Here is a 21,838-nt window from a genome sequence, read left to right on the forward strand (position 1 = left end):
GCTGGCTATTTGGAATTTTTTTTATTATATGTATATGCGCCACTTTTTTGCGGTCAAATGATTTTTATTTCGATTTCAGGAAAAAAACCCGGTGAAAATTGAAGGATCACAGAATGGCAAGAGGAAACAGGAGTCAATGGCAGAGGATGTCTGATGATGCCGACAATATTTTCAATAGCTTTTCCCCAGCGGTTCATTTCATTTTGATTTTATTATTTAGACTGCCTGAGTCCTGCTCGATTTTTACTTTTTACCACATCCCTATCTCTTGTTCTCACGATACTTGCTCCTTTTATTTGTCTGTATTGCACATTTTTCATGTCACTAAAAAGGTTTCCTCGATTTTCCCCTCGAACCAAAATGCCATTGCACAAGCCGTCTGCCTGCCACTGGATAACAATTTACCCTATTTTTGCATTTTCCATAACTTTTCTCCTCTCCCTTCTGGGGTATTGTTTCCTAATATAGGTGAGTTTATTTTGGGGGGAATTCAATTTATGTCCTTTAATTTAATGTTTTTATTTTTTTGTATTGAAACCACATAAGATTTATAGACGGTATTAATATTTGCATGTGGTTAGTTAGATAATCAATTTTCTCTTCGTTTTATTTGATTGGTTTTTGCAGAATATTTTTAAAGCAATCTAGAAGCCCCATGCATTAATGTGTAGGAGTTCAGAAAAGCTAAAGCACTTTGGAAATGTTTCAGGGATAGGGTATTTCTGCCATACTTCTTTTCTTTCTGGCTGAATCTAACAGCATATAAATATTGGATATATTGAAAAAGCAGAGAAAACGGCCAGAGAAAAAAAAGAAGAAAAACAATGTGTATGGAAAAACATATTCCCATATATGCGTTCGTATCTGTCTGCTTTAGTTTGGGAGGGTCGGAGGCACCTCGATCCCCGGACAACCCGTGCCCCTGCCCCTGCCCCTGCCCCACTTTATTGCTCCCCCATCGCCACAGGCTGCCATTTAATAGCATGTGTCAAGTGCATTGAAAAAGTCTATTTACGTTGCAATTGCAACTGTGGCAGTGCCACTGTCAGTGGCAGGCACCACCCAACCCCACCAGCCCCTTCCGGCGCCACCGGCAACACTTTGCACCACCACCACCACCACCATCACCACCTCCACTACCACTACCACTTCCAACGCCCACAACCCTTTTCCTTTATGCCACGCCCAGCCATTCCGATTTCTGTTGATGATTTTGTATTTTTAGGTTTTGCAGCCAGCAGGAATAGTTGACAAAAAAACAAAGGAGGCACGAAATAAAAAAAAGGAAAGAAAATTAAATTTGATGGGGAAAATATTGTTTTTGCGGTTTGGCGAAAAATCATTTTATTTCGAAATGGTGGAAATTTGTGGTCGAAGTGAAATTTATATTTCATAAACAATAAAGGTAGCTGCATCAGTGATTGCCGGTGGCAGGGGTGTATGCGCGCGATTTATCGATAATCGGACGGAGTTGCCAGGCACGCATATGAATAATGGCGGTTCCCCGCCTGCTTTTGCTCAAACACATTTCGCAGTCCATTTAAAGAGCCCTGAAGTGGAGGAGCATTGGGTGGTGTTCCAAGTAGGGTGCTGCAGCTGGCAACAATTTTGCACTTAAGTAAGTTTTCTTCCCCCAGCCCCAAGTGTGTTTACGAAATATAAAATTGAAAATCAAATTATTGTACGAACTATGAGAACATTTTCTTAATTTCATTTTCTCAAGGGGAAAAGTCAAGCGGTTGCCAGCACGTACCTGCAAGAGAAACAAAGAGAGAAAATGAATGGGTTAAAATTGATGATTAATCGAGGAAAAGTTATGAAAATCAAAGTAAAAGCCAACGCACAAAAAGCACAACCAGCGTCCTCATGATGTCATCGCTAAATGGCAAGGACGAACTTTCACTTTTCCCTCCCCTCAATGTATGCTGTGATTTCGTTTTCCCTCTCCGCTTTTTGTTCTTATTTGGTTCCCAGTAATTGACAGTCGTGATTCAGATGCAGTCGGGAGATAAAAACTTTGCGCGCTTCCCCACCAAAAACAATCAAGACATAAAGTCACCCAAAAAACACCACCCACCCAACAAACAGTTGCCCGTTACACACAACTTCCCCTAGTTTTCGGCAAGCAATGTTCGTTATGAAAATTGAAAATTTATGGCCAAAAAGCAAGAAAGGAAAGTTGCCTTGTGCTGTCACTTTCCCTAACCCCCGCTCATTGTCCTATAATGTGACTGAAATTAAATTGTATTAGGACAAAGTTTGCATCGCTCATTCTACGTTTTATGGCCCACTTAATGTTGGCACATTTTAGGGCTTAATGAGATGAGATCACATCTTTGGCTGACATATCATTTGTGTTTTTGTAAATTTAATGTCCCCCATTGGCACACAAAAGAAATGCATTAGGTATAGTAAAGTATATCCCCGAGCCGAGTTACATAATGTAGGATCAGCTTTTGAGGGCACAACGATTTCTGCTGCTTATGAATTCATGACACTTCAAAGAGATGTCAACGCCATTTGCTCGCTTGCCTCTCATTGATTCGAGATTCCGATGCGGAACTTGCCACTTGCCACATTGCAATGCCTCCATCCGTATCCTTGTGAATCCCTCTGAAAGGCCCACACCCAGATCCCCCCTTATTTCACCATCAAGCTCTGTGTATCGACCCCTCTTGGCTGCCACTAAATGGGTCAACTTGTCTCCTTTAGCCGCACACACAAAACGGCCAATTGTCACTGAGTTTGGGAACAGTTTTGTGGCACAACGGCAGACGGGAACACAGCCAGAAGCTCTTTTCGACGCCAATCGGAGCCCCACTTTTTAATGTCTCGGAACTGAACTTTAATTCTCGCTTAACATCGAAAAATACCTTATGAAATTTATATATTAAGGTTTGAACAATAAACTATATATTATATCACTTATATTCCATTTTCGTTGCTTAAATAAAACAACGGTTTCCTCGATTCTTCCAGTGTGCAAATATTCCTGAACAAATATATATCTATATATATATTTATATATATATATCCCGTTTAGATAGTTCTTTTCTTTTTGCTGACTTTGCATGTCATTTGACTGCGGCAGCTGAGGCTGCTCCTCCACTTGATTTTCCCCAACTCCATGGGCAACTCGGCAGCGCGTTTTAAGCGGAGCAATCAACTTGTCCGGAAAAACAGACAGCCAGACAGACAGGAAGAAGGACCTACGGAGGCCTTGACATTCAGGAAGAGACTCAATTATTTTCGGAGAAATCCTCTCCGCTGGCAGGAGATTAAACTTAAACAATCAGCTGAAAAAGTTTTGGAGTCGCTGTTGCCTATGCTTTTTTGCCTTTTTTCACTAGCTCAACGTTCTTCACAAAAGAAGCCAAATGAGCTTTTAATTAGTCAGAGAAGAAGGCTTCGAAGTGCTATTCAACTTTGCCTATGCAAAAAGAACTACAGAGATTAAGATTTAATGAGATAGACCACAATAGAAAGCCATCAGAATGAATAGCGGGAAAACATAGAGCCTGGAGACGGAACACTAATTTGTTTTGTTATGTAGGTACTTTACGCATTAGATAAAAGCGGCTATGATTAAATATCAAGATTTTAACTTGACACAGAGATGAGTTGAATTAGATGACCATATTTAAGCAGGAAGTACTGGTGGCAGCTGTTCGTCAACATCGTTGAATTGAAGTCAATTGATGAGGTTGCTGATGCATGCCTCATATTGGAACGTCCCTCTTTATTCCCCACCGAGAGAGAGGCATATGAACACACTCCCTACTAAAAAACAAAGTTGAGACCAAAATACCCCATTCCACAATTCCTCAGATGTCATTTTGTCGGCACGACTTTGAAGCAGGTTGTGCCCCCCCTATTTTCTCCATTTTCCGACTGCCTCAAGTGGGTGAAAGAAGTTTAATTAGGAGGCGCCCAAGATAAAAGGGAGAAGAATATAGGGAGAGAAAAGTTCAAGCTGCCACAAAAAATGTCGATTGTATTGTCATGGTAAAATAATCTTCTATAAAAATCTTGTAAATGTGTAACATTGCATTAAAACAAGTCAAAAAAAAAAAAAAAAAAACTGTAAGCGTGTATTTAATTGCAATGTTTTAATGTAACAAAATTATATTATATGAGCAAAATAAACATGTCAAAACAAAAATATAAGACAAAGTTTTTAAGCGTGCAACATAATTTTGTTTTATGAATATAAAACTGTGCAAAAATAATATTTTACACTGAGATTAAATATATGCTAGACTCGTTGTTATGAAAGTTATCATATCTGATTTTGAAACTACTTCATTAATTTCTTCTAATTGAAGGACAGTGACCGCAAAATGCAAATGCCAAAATTTGACCGATTACAAAGTTGGAAATGGACATGAGATCGGATTACCAGTCTGAAGCACTGTGCACAATGCAGCGCAAAACGAAACATTTGTAAATTAATTATGCACCGAGTGTGGGAAGCCCAGTCCCTATGGCTGCAGAATGAACAGATCTAATTGAGTTTTGAATTACCCGAAAAGGGATTTCGGTCGGATTTTGAGTTTGCAACTTTTGTGACAAACCCGCCCCAACATTGTTGGTCATTTTAGCCACACAACACACACATACATATCACTCACATTAGATTTCAGGGCAAAGTATCCGTGCAACTCGAATGAAATCGTATTATTTTAATAATGCCCTGACAGTTTGCAAAACTGTCAGCGGAAACCGGAAGCCGCAACTGCCAGAGTTGCCACACCTAACTGTGTCGCAAAAATGACTCGCAGCAAAATGCGACACATTCTGGACGGTTATAAAGGAAAGCTTACAAAGTCAGTCAGTGATTAAACTATTTATGACAGCTTTTTAAATGGCCCCTGGTTCGCGTCATTTCCACTCTCAGTGCGGCCATAAAAGTTGTGCCCGCTGCCAGGGTTGCCAACGCGGTCAGCGAAACTTGCCGTGGCAACAAAAACCCGCAAAGGGCAATAAACATTTTCTGGCTGGCAAGGAAATTAAGAAAATGAGCTCGAAATGGGGCAACAAAATAAAGAAAAATAGTGGAACATAACAGGAAGGCAGAAGAAGTTAGCAGATCCCAATGTGCGGTTGGCAACACTGTTGCCGGTGCTGCCACGCCCCTAAAATGCCTTCACGTCCCAGACACATTGTTGCTGTTTTTCGTGGCGCTTTCGCTTTGACTGCGTTTGATTTTGATTATGAGGCCCTTTTCCGCGAGAGCTGCCAAGTACAGTTGTGCATGAAAGATGCTGAATGCAAATTTAAAACTGCAGCGCATAACATCTTTTTATTCGAAATTGGATTAGGGCTACTTAGACGCAGTTTCCTGGCCACCATAAGAGGCCAAATTAATAGTTGATTTTTTATTATGTATTCGCCGAACTTCAACATTCAACCGATATAACCATTATTTGTAGCTACGATATGTGTAGTGCCTCTAATGCCCAAATAGCACTATTAATATCTGTTGAGCTTAATTCGAGACCTAAATGAACCATTAACACGAAAAGCCGGAGCCAGGCACTCCGTTTTCCTTTCAGTGTAGTCGCGTGTGTGGCATTTTTTGCTGACACCGAGTTGCGTGACTCGACAGTGAGCAATCGATGTTGGATGTTGCAGGTTGCCAGCAGTGATGTTGCTCGCCGGCAGCGGCAGCAGTAGCAACATGCAACAATGACTGTGTGTGCCCATTTTCTTCGAGAGTTTGTAACCGTTTTTTTTTTTGTTTTTTATTATTTTTCTACTCGACAGCGGCAGAATTATTATCACAAATTGACCTCGTGCCGAAATCGAATCGAGAAACTGCATCAATTTATGACCCAATTGTGGCATTTACCCATCGAGTTTCAAGGGGGGATCATGACTGTTGAACGGCTTGGTCGCACGTTGAATGTCATCTGCATAAAATTGACATTTTGCTATGACTTGACCTTTGATCGCTTTAAATGTTGTCCTGACTCCGACTGCTATGATTTGCAAATTCCCCCGAAGCTAATGACAAAATCGATGGCAATCAAGTCACTAAAACACAACTAAAACGGCAAGATTCTGAAATGCTGAGATACTGCCCCTCTCCTGGCAATTAAAAGGCAATTAGCTGGCTAATGCTATCCGGCAGATGCACAGATTCAAAATGCATGAGGTCTGGTTGGTGTACAGGAAAAACAATTCGATTCACCCAGAACAATCAATCTGAGATACTCGAATCGAATCAAATGAAACCGAATCGTTTCGATTCGAGTTGAGTCGAGACGTACCTGATGATCTTTTAATTAACACATAGCCTGTTGTTGAAGGATTCAGGGCATTGCAATTGAGGGCTTAATCAATTGATGGCAATGAAGGTAGCTGTAATTCAGCATAAACACAATATTGATTTCAAAACAGGTACGTTAAAGACATATTTAGAAGTTAGCTTGGATCAGAAGTAAATCACGTTGAAATTACCTTATGAATACTACTTAGTGGGTTAACCAAAACGATTTGCCTAAAATCAGACAGTAAGAAATGGATTTCCCGATGGAGAACTAGTCTTTGAAATTGAGTTATTAAAGACGAAAGCATTTTCATCGGATTTGAATTTTTCCCATGCTCGGAAAATCAGACCGACGATGATGTGGAGAAATCTCACATGAGTTATGTGTGTCGGTCGGGCACATGAACATATATCATCTACGAGTATATATCTGTCCGCACTCGGCACTCTTACAGCTCGTATTTCGACAAATTGATTTCACACACAATTCAGACGGTCGGTTGGATGGATGGTCGGTTGGTTAGACCATCAGCAGGGCATCATCTCATCTCATCTCATCTCGCATTCTACATTCTACAGTTCTCGCATTTACTCCAACGAGCTTCATCAGCAAAAAGGCATCCGAATCCGAAAGCTGCAAGAACAATTATAATGCTGATGTTGCTGCTGGCGATTGCTTCTTTTATACCATTTAATATGCATATAAACAAAACGCAAACCGAAATGAAAACAGAAAACAGAAATGGGGGGCAGTATAGTCATTATGAATCTCATATCCAAGTCATGGGTGCCCCATCTGTGTCAGTTGTTGTGAGAAAGTTGTACAAATTTTGTTTCGGAAAGGGGATATATATATAGCGGGGTAATGTGACCCGACATTTGATCGATGTGGCAAATGTTGCCCAACTCGCAGCTCTAGGCGATTTCCTGTGAATTGAGGCAGAGAACAGCTTGCAAGATCACAAATCATAAGAAAGTGCAGATCAGCAAAATGTGTCAAGTTCGAATTCAATTTTAAGACTGGATTTCTTGAAGAAATAATCACAGCTCCAAAACGAAAGAAACCCCAAGCAAATATTTAGCAACGTTTCCCAGGATACAATCAAACCAATTCGAAACTCAATTCTGAGCCTCAAATTCAATTAAGAAGTGTAAACAAAAATTCAATAACTTTTAACTTGGGCCATTATGGACGGCAACCAATGCCACAATTTTGTTTATAAGAATCTCTTGGAGACGCTTGAAAATCCCCAAATCCCAAAAACCAATCCAATCGCCATCATAAACAAAGGATAAAACTGAGGGCGAAACAATAGAGTTTCGCTTTTGTGCAAATAAATTTCATCGTCTAAACAATGCAAGTTGATGTGTCAATTGTAGACGGAAACTTTTCAGCCAAGGAAACAACTCGGCAAAAGTGCAAAGAACGAAACGAAAACAATAATACTCCATCGTTTCATTGGGCATCTCAATCGCAATCTTGCATCTATATATCCTCCTCATCCCCGTCCATCCATCCATCGACAGTTTTAATAACTTTTTTTTTTTTGGTCATGTTTCCAAGTTGTTTTGTTTGGACAGCGATTGGTTGGTTCTCTATCGTTTTGTTTGCCTAATGGTAAATGGGCAAATGGCAAATGGCGATGGCATGATGAACCAAAATATTTGATGGCTTCCTTTCTGCGCTTAATGAAATTCTCTTGCGGTTTGTTTACAAATCAAATTTGACTAATTTGATTGATTCTGAATCTGTTGTTGATGGCTTTGGCAATGTCTTGTTTCCTTTCTTTTTTCTTTTTGTTTAAGGCCGTTTAAAGTTGGCCTGCCTGCAACGAAATCTCTAAATCCCCAAAGATACATGCGCAAATATTTCCCCTTTTTTATTTTTTTGGTTTTGCATATCCACACTCTGAGCTATTTTTTTTTTTTTTACCTTGCGTTTTTTCGCCCTGCAATTATACAAACAACCCGTGTGCGCAAACACAGATACAGATACTCTTACTGTGCAAACTTTTCAAGCGTATAGTTTCACCCCCTTGCTACCCAGCAAAAAAAAAAGGAAAACCGCCGACCAGCACTGTGTTTTTCGCATAGTTTGGCAATCCATTGGATGCGTCGAAAGCATTTAGATATTTTCCCACTTTTTTATAGATCTTTTCTTTTTTTTCGGCCAGCAGAAGCAGAAATCGCAGTTAACACTTTCTTGTTCCCAACCGAGAGCACTTTTCGCTTGAATTGGCGATCCATTTATTGTTTCCTTTATCAGTGGAGTGTGGGCTAAAGTTGCTGCATGGTCCACTAGGTAATTCTGGGGCACGGAATAATCAAAGCCTCTTCCCAATTAAATTGGGGAAAAACTCTTCGGATATTATACATATAAATTTCTTGGTTCATGGCCACTACTGTCTGCAAAAGATATAACTAGGCTTTAAGCTAACTTAACTTGCTTCGGTTGAACTTACAAATTGAGTTACCAAATGGAAATCTGCCCCAATCAACCTTTTTCTCGAAAGATACAAATGTTTCTAGCCACATGATTGGAATTTGGGCATACATCAGCATCTGATAGCATTTCCCAGGCAGTTAATGAGGCAATAGACGCCCAGTTGTTTAGTGGCTGCCTTTCACAAAGAAAAAGTCGAGAAAATAGCGGGGAGAATTCCCAAGACTGGCGCCTGACCTTTTCATAATGTTTTCAATCAATAAGACAAACACAAAACTGAGCCGCTAAAAGCCAACAAAGCAAATTCCCACCGGCTTGACCCAAAAAGCCATGAGTAGGCTCCAAAAATATCCCCCAGTGCGTAGATACTTTTGGGTCTGAATCGAATTCAAGTGGCGAATGTATACGCAACGCAACATTTATATTTTTGGCGACACCATCGCACACGAAAATGGAAAATATTTTTAGCCTCAACGAGAAAATCAATTCCAGAATGAGCTGCAGGCACTTTGAAGTCCAACGGATTGTGAATGGAGAGGCGATATATATCTATATATATACACATACAGAATTATATACATACATAGTGAATGACGTGTAGTGTCGTTGCCCCAGCTGCCTTAATTCATATCTAAATCTGAGTGAAGCTGATTTAAATGCTCGTCTTGCCGCTGTTGTTGGGGCATAAACAAAACTATAAAAGTTCTGTTTTGGTTTTGCCAAGGCGCCACAAAAATTGAGGGGGTTCCATGCCACCCGGCATCTGTGTTTGCGTTTGACCCGATTTATTTATAAAGAATGCAAAGCGAAGCAAAGGAGGAGTTTGCGTTTGAGTTTGAGCTTGAGATTGGGTTTCGGGTTTTTGGGCTCATGCCCAGATAGAAAATGCTGCCGGGGCCTAATTGCTTTTGTTGCGTGTCAATGAGCAGCAACAACTCCCAGGGGCGGTGCTTTCAATTAAAGAAGGGATAAAGGAATATCAAATAAAATCAATTAGGAGAACAGGGCCGGGGGCCTAGATTTGTTCCTCAAAAGCTCCCGATTCCCCAGGGTGAAGTTCGGCTCAACGTTTTTCGGGTTGCCAACGTTATTTGGCCCTTAAGCTTTACCTACTTGGAATATATTTGGAATGAGTGTAAAACTTTAAGCCTTGCGCATGATGCCATCTAAGTACAAGCCACTAGTATATTCCATCAATATTGGGTGTCTTTGTGCAGCTCAGTAGCAACGACAATCGAAATGTATCTGCCAGATACATTTACACATGCCGGAGTTTCCCAATTCCCGAAGGAAAGAACACCCCAAAATCCATTTCAATGTCAATGCAGCTGTTTGCCATTGACAAAAACAAGCCATCGCCAACAACTGGAACATAATTGTGGCAGACACCCACACACACACACACGAGAACGTGTCAAATTAATTGCCACTTTTAGTTGTTCGCACCTCTGAAGAGCTGAATATTTCTCAGGAACTCTCTCCTAAGCGATTTTCCTGAATATACTTATGGCTACCTAGTTTCCATAAATTCCCATTCGTGTATGACAGGCAATTAGAGGGCGTGGCAGTTGGGCTGTCGCCACATTTGCATTGTCACCTTTAATGAGTTTTTGCCGGCACACGGAGCATAAACAGGCCATAAAAACGCGACATATACATTCTGTTGGTAATATTTTCCCCATTCCCAGATTCCAACAGCCCCACCAAAAAAAGAATACCGAACATATATAGAACCCAAACCTGAAGGTGTGAAATCATCAATCATGACTTACGAGCCGTTTTTTGTGTTGTGCGTGTGTTTGCTTTCTTGCCTCTTTTTTTCTTTTTTCTTTTTTTTGATTTTTTTGATGGCCATTGACATTGACACTTACCTGGAAGGAGAAAAGTGGAAATGGTGGGAAAGAAGATAATTAGTGAGGTGTTTTCGTATATCTTATAAGATTGGTCGGTATGCTTAACTATCTTAGGATATAAACAATATTTAATTTTCGCTAAAGTTTTGGCTTAAATTTGATTTGAAGCCCATAAAATCAAACAAAGATAATTCAAAGATTTCCCAAATTAATACACAATTCCAAAAATTAGATTTCAGAATGCTCACCACCGCTTAAGTACAGATTTCCTGCATCCTGTTAATTGAATTGTTTATTATTTTAATCCCATCTTAGAACCTAATGCCGGAATTGCTTTGGGGCAAACCAATTTGAAAATCCCCCGGAATAATCGTTGGACACGTGACAACAACCACTTGATGGCATTTGTAATCTCCTTCGCCTAATCCACTTCATTTCCGCACTTTGGCGTGGGGTTGTGGAAAATTGAATTGTAAACAACAATTATGGAACGCATCGAATGAGAAGTCAGAAAATAAATCCGGCCCTTGGAGAACACTGAGCCTGATGATGATAAAGTGACAGCCACCCCTAAAAAAACAGCAACTAATTGAAAATACTTGGGCTGCTGGAATGCCGAATGCTCCTTTTTTTGCTGCTGCAGTATCTGTATCTGTAGAGATATTTCAGCTTAAATGAAGTGTTAACAGGCTGCCAAGAAATGCCTTTTGGGCCGCATAAATCACATTCGCAATTTGGCAAAGTGCAGCGGCGGTTTTCCTTCATTCATTTTTTTTCGGGGGTGGATGGGTTTTGCCCGAAAATATCGAAATGGAGAAACAAAACTTGAATTTTGATTTAGAGACTTGACAAAGCAAGGCAGGCAGGCAGCCAACCCTCAAAAAAGATGTCAAGCCGCACTCTGATTTATGTGGCTGAAAAACAATAATAATAAAAAAGAGGAAATCAAATTAATATGTTGGCTAACCCCCTATAGATATAGATAATGCTACCAAGGCGCAACGATGGCCCACCAAGAAATATGCCAAAATCGCAGCGGGTCATAAATAAATGAAATCTATGGAGACTGGGTAAAAGCTTTTCCGTTCCACATACACACACTTAATCCAACCCCCAAGATGTTGCGCCTTTAATTGACATATTATGTAAACATGGTAGTTAACATTGCTCATTTCATTTAGACTCATTTATACGCAGCTGTATTTGTTCAGATGCCGTTGAAAAGGGGGCGGAAATTGGGGGGGTGGGCTACCGTTGTGTCCGTGCTCCGTTGTGTCCTCGATTTATTCCTATTGTATTCGAATTGCGCCTCCCAATCCTATGGATAACCTGAGTTATCAGAGTGCTCAGATTAAAGAGCAGGAAACAGGGAAATGACTTAATTATATATTGCCGATTTCTTATCTTATCTTTCTCTTCGTTTTCTAATTGGATAGTTATGTTTCCTGTGCTCTCTAAACCAATTCAAATTTGTTGATTGGGGTTGGCATTCCAACTACTTTTTCAATCTTTTCTTTTTTTTAAGCAGTTAGCATGAAAAAAGAACACTGCACCGAATTTCCCCCACTCACTTTTCCACTCTTTAACGGTGGTGTGTGCAATTAAGTTTTTGGAGAATGTTTTGTCAGTTGGCTGTCTGCGGAGCGATTAAAGCGTTTGATAAACTGCAGCTGCAGTTCGAAATTTATTAGATGCGCTTTCCTATCTGCTCGAATAATTAAACCAAACAAACTGCCAACTGTCGCCGAGGCATAAAACCTTACACGAATTTCCATTCGGCGATCAAAAAAAGTAGTAGGGGGTTTCGGTTTCGAATTGGAATCGAGGAGATCGATGCTTGTCCCGCGTTTGCCACTGTTGCATGCTATTTTTGAACACTAATTGCGGAGAGAGCATAAGCATGAGATAAATTTGTATCCACGGCCGCTTTAAATGCCGTCTGGGGAGCAGACGTCACTCGGATTTTCCTTCTGTATATGGCAAGTAAACGCAAAGGGAAACCCAGACATGGGCCCCCTAAGAAAATCGGCTCGTAGCATAATTGGCATCCCTAGAAGAAAAGCCACTTGCGGTCCATATATCAAGACAGATCCGTACAGTTAGGGGCAGTTGGGGAGTGTGGGAAAAACGGGCGGCATCCAGATGGAATCCCATAATATCTGTTTGTTGTCGCTGGCACTTTTTAAAAGCAGCTCTAATGATGTGATCCTGGTGTTTGTTTGTGATTTCTTAAATGCTCTGTGCAACGTTTCGTTCAATTAGTTGTTTTATAGCTAAGGAGCGGGCGTAAAAAGATCCTCATGGGATCTGTTCCTTAATTTATAGTTTTGAAACAATATGATTAATATGTTTTGTGCACTTTCCAACACTAGTGTTGGAACTAGTGTTCACAGCCAGTTTCGCTTACTTTCGCTTCCCATCAGAGTGAAACTTCCTGTGCAACCTTATAGCCTATCAACTGTCGCCATATCCATACCCATATCGAATGCCTATCCACTGTTTTCACGCATCAGTTGCCACCGACAACAAGGCAAGTCAAACACCTGTTGGTTCTTTTCAGCGGTAACAACTTTAAACATTGCACGCATCGCTGGATGCATTAAAAGCGAACGAAAGCGAATTGAATTTAATACACGGCAAACAAAAACACGCAAAATTAAAAAAACATTCGAGTGTGTGCAAGAGACTGGGAGGATAAGGAAAAAAACAGCGAAAAACATTTATGATTCATTGAGTGCAAAGTGTCGTGCTCAGTTGTACGACTTCCGACCAAGGGGGCTCCAAATAACGAGTACGAAAAAATATAAACGAGTATTACGTACACAAAAAATAGGTGACCATCAAGTCAAGAGTCTTGTGTTGACAAATTGACGACTACAAAAAAACGGCAAAGGAAGTCGATTCAACATCATTAGGAGGCCACACAGAGTCGGCCACGCCCCCCTCTGCCAACGCCCAGATCTCTGAAGCGACAGTTGCTGGCCTTGTTGGATAGGGATCAGAGGGTAACATATTGCAGGCGAATCGCTAAGGAATATAAAAATTAATGTTGCACTAATGGCTGACAAATAAAACTACAGTATTACACTCGGCTACAGCAGTGAAACCCCATAGTTCTGTCAGCACACACAATTATTTTTGGACCAACTACAAGTTATTCGATGTCATAGGGAATATTTTTAGCTATGGAACCATCAAATGGGGTGGAAATTGAGGGGATGGAGTTATTACCAAAGGTCGTTAAGAGATAGTAATATAGATAAGCTGATTACAATGTTACGCAAAACGAAAGAAGGTTTAGAAAGTTTGGAATAGAGTTATTGAATGGTAAACAGTCATATTTAAACTCAAAAACTTCCCCTCAGCGACACAGTTTCTTTTCTTTTGGTTTCCCTGGCCGACTTTCTGCAATTCTGTACATTCCATTCGGAAACAGTTGGCCGAAATGAAGCCGGAGGAAACGAAAACCAGCAGACTTTTCCAAGGACCCTCTGGACGACGACTGTAATTCCCGGAAATGATCCACCGGGGAGAGGCACTCAACAGTAAACACTCGGCACGCGTGACTACCATAAACTATCTACGGATGGCGAAAAAAGCTGAATAATTAATAAATCTAGAAACAAATTAATGAGGCCGCAACACGCGCAACGCATCTAATATTTTCCAAAACCCGAGTTCAGGGCATTCACGGGGCTCACTGGGGTTAAGGGGCTTTAGGGGATTAAGGAGGGGGTGGTAAATGGCCCGGGCGCATGACTGCAGTACGTTAAAATTTTCCGCCTATTTGTTTGCAACAAAACAGAATTAAAACAATCGTAAAAACAAAAATAACCAAGTAGCAGCGGGCATGTGGCACGGCACTCCCCGTTAACCCACCAACGAACCTCCCCTCTTAACCCAATGGTGCCGCACAATATTTCGCTGTCGTTAAAACGGCACGCGTCAGAAATCAAATGTCAACCGACACACAATACACGACTAGAATGGCGACTGCGAGTAGAAGGGAATATTGGAATATTGAAGTACACACAGTCGAAGGCACTTGGTCATATCCTGGCAGGCAGGCTCTACATCCCCCCAGGCACCTTTTAACACTGGCAAATTTATTCGCTCCGATCAAATATATATATATATGTATATACACATGTATCTGCGGAATTGGCATTGTGCAGCGGCAATTATGTACGTTTGCTGCTGCCAATTGAAAGGCGACGACCGACAGCCGTCAACAATGTGGCACAATTGCATCCGGGGGAGATTCCGGAACCAGGAGAACTAATAACCGAAACGCGAGGAACAAGCTGATTTGGATAGGCTAAGGCACAAATATAAAGATATGCACTATTCTGGCTTTAAACTGTTTTCATAACAATTTAGTCGCTACTATGTCTATTTTTGCAGACAGCTTAGGCTAAGAGCTGCACTTGCACAGCATAAAATTCGATATAAATGGGCAAAGGAGGTACTTGCAACAAGCAAAAGCTCCTTGCCCGAAACCTTTTTTCCGATTTCGGGCTTAATCAAACCAATCGGAAGCAAACTCAATTTGCTTTACATTCCAAAACAATTTGGGCAGCCCCTCCACACACACACATGACGATGGTTTTAATAGACCCAGGCCATAAACCAAGGCAGGAAAAAGAAACCTGGCGCAGACCGAAGGAAACTGAATCACCGGAATTTAATCATCAGTCAGTCAGTCAGTCAGTCAGTCAGTCGGTCCGTCGTCGTTTTGGTCCAAAGGAGTGTGCGGCGATATCTGTGTGAAAGAGTGCTTTATCTTTATGCGCTTTACTCAGAATTTGCTGCAGAGCTTAAAACATAAAGTCCGAAAGTGACGACAGACATTGGCAGCGCTTTCGCCGGAAAGTGGGAAATCCGAGGCTGGGTCTCTGCCAGTCCACAGATAAAACTGCCTGAGTTATGTGAGTGTGTCCAGCGCCTCGACGTTTTGCATTAAAAAAAAGGAGCAGGCACACAGGTACCCTGGAATAGGTCCCATTTACATTATGGTCATAAGATCATTCATTTTCTTTTGGTTCAACTACCCGCAATCTTTAAAGTTCCGCTTAAAAAACAACCAACTATTCTTTTTGTTATTTTCGCTACAAAGAAAGCTGATCCTTGATTTACCACGTGCGAAAAAATACAAAAAAAAAAAAACGAGCAAGGAAAGGTGAGTCACTAACAAAGTTTTGCGTTCTGATAAAAAAATGATAAAGCCCTAAATCAAAGGATATAGCCAAAGATGAGGGCGAAGCAGCAGACTAAGAACTTTGCCTGCAACAAAGCAATGTGAATGAACTTTTACTTTTAGCAGACATCAAATCACCCAGCATCGCTTTCTGTCCATCTCTTTGCTCGGGCCAAAGGTAAAGGCCATCATTAATCTTGGCTGTCCACTGCTTTCCCTACTCCGCCGTGCTCCTCTCCGTCGCCCGATCCCTCGGCACAGATAATGCCCGTTAGCCGTATCTGTATCTGGGTTTGCTGACTCAGTTTCCCACTGCCGTGTTGCAACATTCTTGGGTTATTAATGGGTTAAGCTAATTATTGACAAAGCTGTTCGCCCCGCTCCTCCGCCGCCGGCAGCGTTATAAGTTCAGGAATCTGTACTCTGGATCCTGGCGACTGGATACTGGATACTAAATTCGGAATTTCCACTCCCGACGACTCGACTGACTAATGTCCGAGTGCATTATACATCCTCCTGCAGCACCGAACAGAACACAACGATAACAATCAATTTAAAATTCTTTCCAATACATTTGCTGCTCAAATTATGCATGACAAATGCTTAAAAGTTCATGACTAAAATGCAAACACAATGAAGAGGGCCAGGGCGGCGAAAAGAGAGGGAGGGAAGCGGGGTAGGGGTCCTGAGTTGGCCTGAGTTGATTGTTGTTATTTTGGTCTTTTCTTCGCTCCTTTTGTTGGCCGCATTGCGAATGCGCATGTGAAAAATTGCCATAAAATTATGAAAATTTACGCTAAACTATGCCCAGCGCCAAAAGAGGGGGGCGGTGGTGCAAGGGGTGTCCAAAAGGGGTTTTCTCAGGCCCCCCAGCCAACTTGGCGTCGGCTACAAAAGTTTTCGTAACTTTGGGAATGGGATAATGATGAGAATGAAGCCGGTACACGGCTCAGTCAAGAGGTTTCCACAAGGGCGGGAGTAAAAAAAGAGGCGCCCTAAAAGGGAGGAGTTCCCGTCAAAAGAACTAAGTTCCCGAACTAGTTATTTTCAAGTCGCGGCACTAGTTTATCAACAAACTCCTTGAGAACTTTTGCCCGCCCACGATACCATATTCTTTATAAAGCCAATGTTTTTCAGCAGCGAAGTGGGTTATTATATATTTTAAATAGCCATTAGCACTTTCGATTAATCAGTAAATATATAGTAGCCAACTAAACGAAAGGCTATCTCTTGGAAAAATGTATATAAACTCCGAATTTCAGTACCTTAGCTTAACTAGAGAACCCAGGTGATGCCATAGCATTCCAATACAAGAATATAAATGCACAACGTTGGAAAAAACAATTTGGATGCCCAGGTGAGTCTGAGTACCTTTTACAATCCCAAACCCAATCCCAAGCCCCAACCCAATCCCATTGCTGTTGCATCGCATCCCATTTCAGTGGAACCGAAGGGGAACAGGCCAAAACCGACAGCGGAACATGGGAGACGGTGTTTTGGGGACCTGGTCCTGGAGATCTAGTGGCGAGCGAATGGAGGCGTGGGGGTAAACGTTGATAATGACGCGGGCAGCCACTGAGCACATCATATGAATGTCAGTGAGGCACTGGCAAATGGGTGAGAAAAATTGAAGGGCGCAGAGAGAAAAACTTGCACGGTCCTAATCCTTTTAGGAACTTTTTTTTAACGATTTTCGAATCAAGTTCTTTAAATAACTGGAAAATTGCATTGCCTTCGAATTGCTTTAAATGTAAGAGCATTACATCTCTTTAGTTTACAAGTTGCATCCCATTTGGCTGAGTGTAAGCAGAGGGCAGAGAGCATGCAACGCTGCCGACAGAGGTTTATTTGGTTAAATGCTGAAAATTGCCAAAAGCAGCGGAAAGTGGCGGTGTGCAAAATGGGGCAAAGGGGGGGAAACCGAGGGGAACTGCCTCATGCTTGCACTTTTTGCAGCTTTTCGTTGTTTTGTGCACATCTTGATGAGCTGCCGCTGATAGTTGAGCCTTAATGGTGGGAAAAAAACAGAAAACAAAGCGGCAAGGCAAGATAAGTGCTGCGGATGGGATGGCCTTTTGAGGATGGAACGGAATGGGATGGGACGGGGACTCGGATTGGGAGGACGAGCTGCGAGGCTGCCAAGGGCGCAAGGTGCACGGTGCATTTGGGGAGGAGGTGGAGGTTGCGGTGGGTGGGAGATTCGTGGGAGTGGAAGTCACTCAATTTGCAGTGTGGGAAAATTAATGAGTGGCGCGAAGAGCGACGATTGCGAGGATCAAGGGTATGCAAAGTGGAGCACGACTCCGTAGCAAAAACCCAAACGAATACAATTTAACCTCCGACCACCACCAAGCAAAAATCATGTGCAGTGGGACACTCGCCAACTGGGAACTGTATAAACAAGATTTCACACAGAAATCTAAAGATGCAATCACAAAAAGTGTTTCCGTATCATAAATATAACCAAACCAAACCATTTTGTCCATATACACACACTTTCGGAGCGGACATCTCTCCCTTAAACGGACAGTAAACGAAATAGGAACGAATTGATTAAAAGACCGGGCTACAGAACAAAGACGAAAAGCGAGACAATAAAGGGTGTGGCTTGCGGGGGAATGGACGAAAGGACCCAAACCCAAACCCAAACGGGCGGTTGAGCAGACAGGCGAACGGACCGACTGGAGAAGTTGGAACCTGGCCATGCACTTTGCATTACCAATTAGAAGAACCCGACGAACGGACGACGAGCACAGAAGGTAACAAAAATTGACAATTGACGCCGCAATCAGGAAGGCAAACACACATGGGCGGCGAGGAGGTGAGCGGAGGGTGGGTGTGTGTGTCTCATTGTTATGCAATTGCAATGGGGCAAGTCAATTAAAAACATTCTATTCCATTGCAGCAACAACCCTCGGGCTCGAGCTCGGGCTCGTCTGGCTACCGATGACCGTTTGGATTACGGCCAAAGGCGGATATCAATGACCTAACCTCACTTTCCTTATTTCCCTATGCGACCATGCGCATCTCCCTTTCTTGCCGATGACCAAACCAAGCCAAACCAAACCTCCCCCGATCAACGGCTCTCGTTCGAGCAAGACATAATCCAATTAGCAATTAGTTGTGTATGCCGGGGCGTCATCGGGTTACCTGAGCACCTCCCAGATGGTTCGGTTCCGATAGGATGGAAAACAGGTAGGAAAAGGCCGGGGCCTCAAGGAATGGGTCCCAAATCGAATGCCTGCCAATTGGTTATAACTCAATTTCGGCTGGTTATTAGGCCCATCACGTCTTGGGACGTCGTTTCCTGTATGTTAACGTCTGGCTTTGTAGGATCTTTATCTCAGCAATACTTTAATAATTCAGTAACGCCAGGTAGCATTGGCAAATACATAAGTTTTTGAAAAGATAGTGTATATTTTGAAAAATTTAAGATTTTAGTGAATAGAACGTGCTCCTCATAATCCAAGTAATGATCTTTTGGCTGAGGACTCCAGATTGGGCACGATGCGGGCGATGGACCGGTAGACACATGTGGCCCAATCATTTTTTGTGTTTCGCCTGAATTTTAATTTAAAATTCATTCATCATACTTGAAAGATGGTAAAACACGAGTGGGGGAAAAGCGAGGGTCGTCGGTGGCTTAACAACAATCCTTCATTTGTATTTTCTGTGCATTCTTTGTTTGCTGGGCTGTCGTTTTTGTTTTATATGTACATACTATATATACTCTACTACAGGAATGTATCTTGTCTTGCTCCGCTCCGACTCATTGTTTAAGCTTCATTGGGATTATGCGGGCTTAACCCCTCTTTTTTTGGTCCAACTCTCTCCTACCCACTCTCACTGCATTCCATAATAAGTAAGAGCAACTTAATGTCTTGCCATATTTTCACACTAATTTAATTCTTTTATTTTCCCTCTTAAATTAATGTTTTCTCATTTTCTCAGATTATTTGAACATTTTTTTTGTAACACACATGCGATTATTATGCTGGTTATTATTTGCATAAATATTATTAAATGCATTCATATAAGCCACCACTTTTCTTTATGCTTTAAGGTACTCTGTAGTAGTTTTTTAAAGGCTTTTCCAGCTCATTTGCAGTTAATTTAAATGGTTTGGCCTGGGTTTTTCTGCAACAATGCCTGCTAATTATGGTGAATTTTTTTTCGGCTTCACGGTTGCATTGAAAAATCAAGCACCCATAAAGATCTGTGGAGAGATTGCCACCTATATACAGATATATATATAGGGAGATATATGTAGAGAGATATAGCACAGCAGAGCTCATTATCATTTCTGCAATCCACTTGAATCCTTTTGTTTTGCTGTCCCATCCGAAATGTTTTGTTTTATTAATTAAAGCGAAATGCAAGGCTTTCCGGGCATTACTGGATTAAAATTAAAACAAGGGAAAATCGTGAAGAAAAGAGGAAAGAGCCGGTGAGTGAGTGAGTGAGAGGCAAACAAGAAGCGGCAACAATTCTTTTCTACGCACGGCCAGACTTTGCAACATAATTGGAATTTCCTTTTTCCTGCCCATTCCCATTACCCCTCTCTTTCGCTCCCGGTCCAGCCCTCTCTTTCTTCAGCATGCTTCATCTTTGTCTTGTCAAGTGGCACAAAAGACAAGAAAAGAAAGAACTCAAGAGTTGCCCGCTTGACCATAAGCTGTCCCATTCAGGCAACAACTTGAGCAGCAACCTGATGTTCCCTTTCCCCTTAGTCCCTCTCTTTCTATAGTCATCTGCCCGTCCCTTTCTCCTCGCTCTTAAGAAAAGGAGGGTGCAGGGGGCGTGGATGCGCTGTGCGTGAGAGACTGACTAAGAAGTCAAAGAGCCATGAGTCAGAGTATTCTGAGAATGTCCTCAGTTCGAGGAAGAGGTATTAAGTCGAGTTCATGGACTTGGTTTATAAACTCAAGACCCTCTCTGAACGCACAGCTTCCTCATTGGATCTCCACTGGATCTCCATGTTATGGATGAGGGAAAGGGTTCTTAAAGCCCACTCGTTTATCTTAACAACTTGCGAATGCGAATTATCCATTTTCAAAATGTGACGCATCAAATAAGAATATATATTAAAGTCAATAAACCAGCTAAGCTTCAGGTTTATCCTAAAATATATTGCATTTTCCAGCACTTCCTTTTTGGGTCATCTTTTGAAACACCCGTGAAAAGATGAAGATGCAGTGCACAGCTCTCAAGATTCTGCTGCCCCGTTCCTCTGTCCCCTCTTGGATTTTCCATTCATCTCAAGGCCCTCATCGCCCATTAATGGTATGACGAACTGTCTTACTGGCAGTTTTCCCAGGCGCGATGCCCGAAGTGAAAGAGCCACCCAATTAAGCCAGTTTCGGGCTTAGCTAATTAGGACTGTCCGTTTTTTCACTATTTCAGCTCTCCCCCTCCCCTTTTCACTGACCATTTTCTTCAGTCTTTCTTCAAAAATATAGAACAAGCTCCCGTTTGGAGTTTAGAGCGCGGCAAACAAAAAAAAAAAAAAAAACAAGAGCGCAGTCAACAAAAGTTTTTAGTTTACTGCTCGAAAATTAGAGCCCAAGTGACCACAAAAGAAAGGGGAGGGGGGCATCTTAGATGTTTTCTCACTTTCTACAAAAGCGTACTGAGCTAAGAAAAGTGCTTAAAACACTTATTTTCAACTATCCAATTCTTGATCACCTACCGACTGAGTCATCTTGCAATGGTTTAACAAATTTCTTACTCTTCTCTGTGAGAATTTTATCTCTTTTTTTGAGGGGGAAATTGTAGAAAGGTGGAAGTTTCTTCGCAACTGAGTTAATTAAATTCGACTTTCTACGGTATTAGAACATTTTAAGAGGCCTCGCTGAGAAATTCTCGGCCAGCTTCAGCTTTTTTGTGGTCCAAACCGGATGCGGTAATTGCTGGGAAGTCGACGCTGGACTCTTCTTGACTTCACCAACTTTGCCAAGAAGTTTGCGACCCAACAAACGGTCTGAGTTATGAATCTTCCAAGTCGATATAACTAACTTTAGATTTGCTGCTAGTCAGTCCGGTTTAATGGGTTTAAAGCTAATTTCAATCTGCGT

General features: G+C 41.7%; 1 protein-coding gene across 6 annotated transcripts in view; it reads right to left on the reverse strand.

Annotated features, from left to right (window-relative positions):
- LOC6612531 (fasciclin-2) overlaps window positions 1-21,838 on the reverse strand; it is a 64,408-nt gene that overhangs the window by 38,728 nt on the left and 3,842 nt on the right. The window lies entirely within an intron of this gene.

Source organism: Drosophila sechellia, chromosome X (genome assembly GCF_004382195.2).
Source record: "Drosophila sechellia strain sech25 chromosome X, ASM438219v1, whole genome shotgun sequence".
Classification (NCBI taxonomy): Eukaryota; Metazoa; Arthropoda; class Insecta; order Diptera; family Drosophilidae; genus Drosophila; species Drosophila sechellia.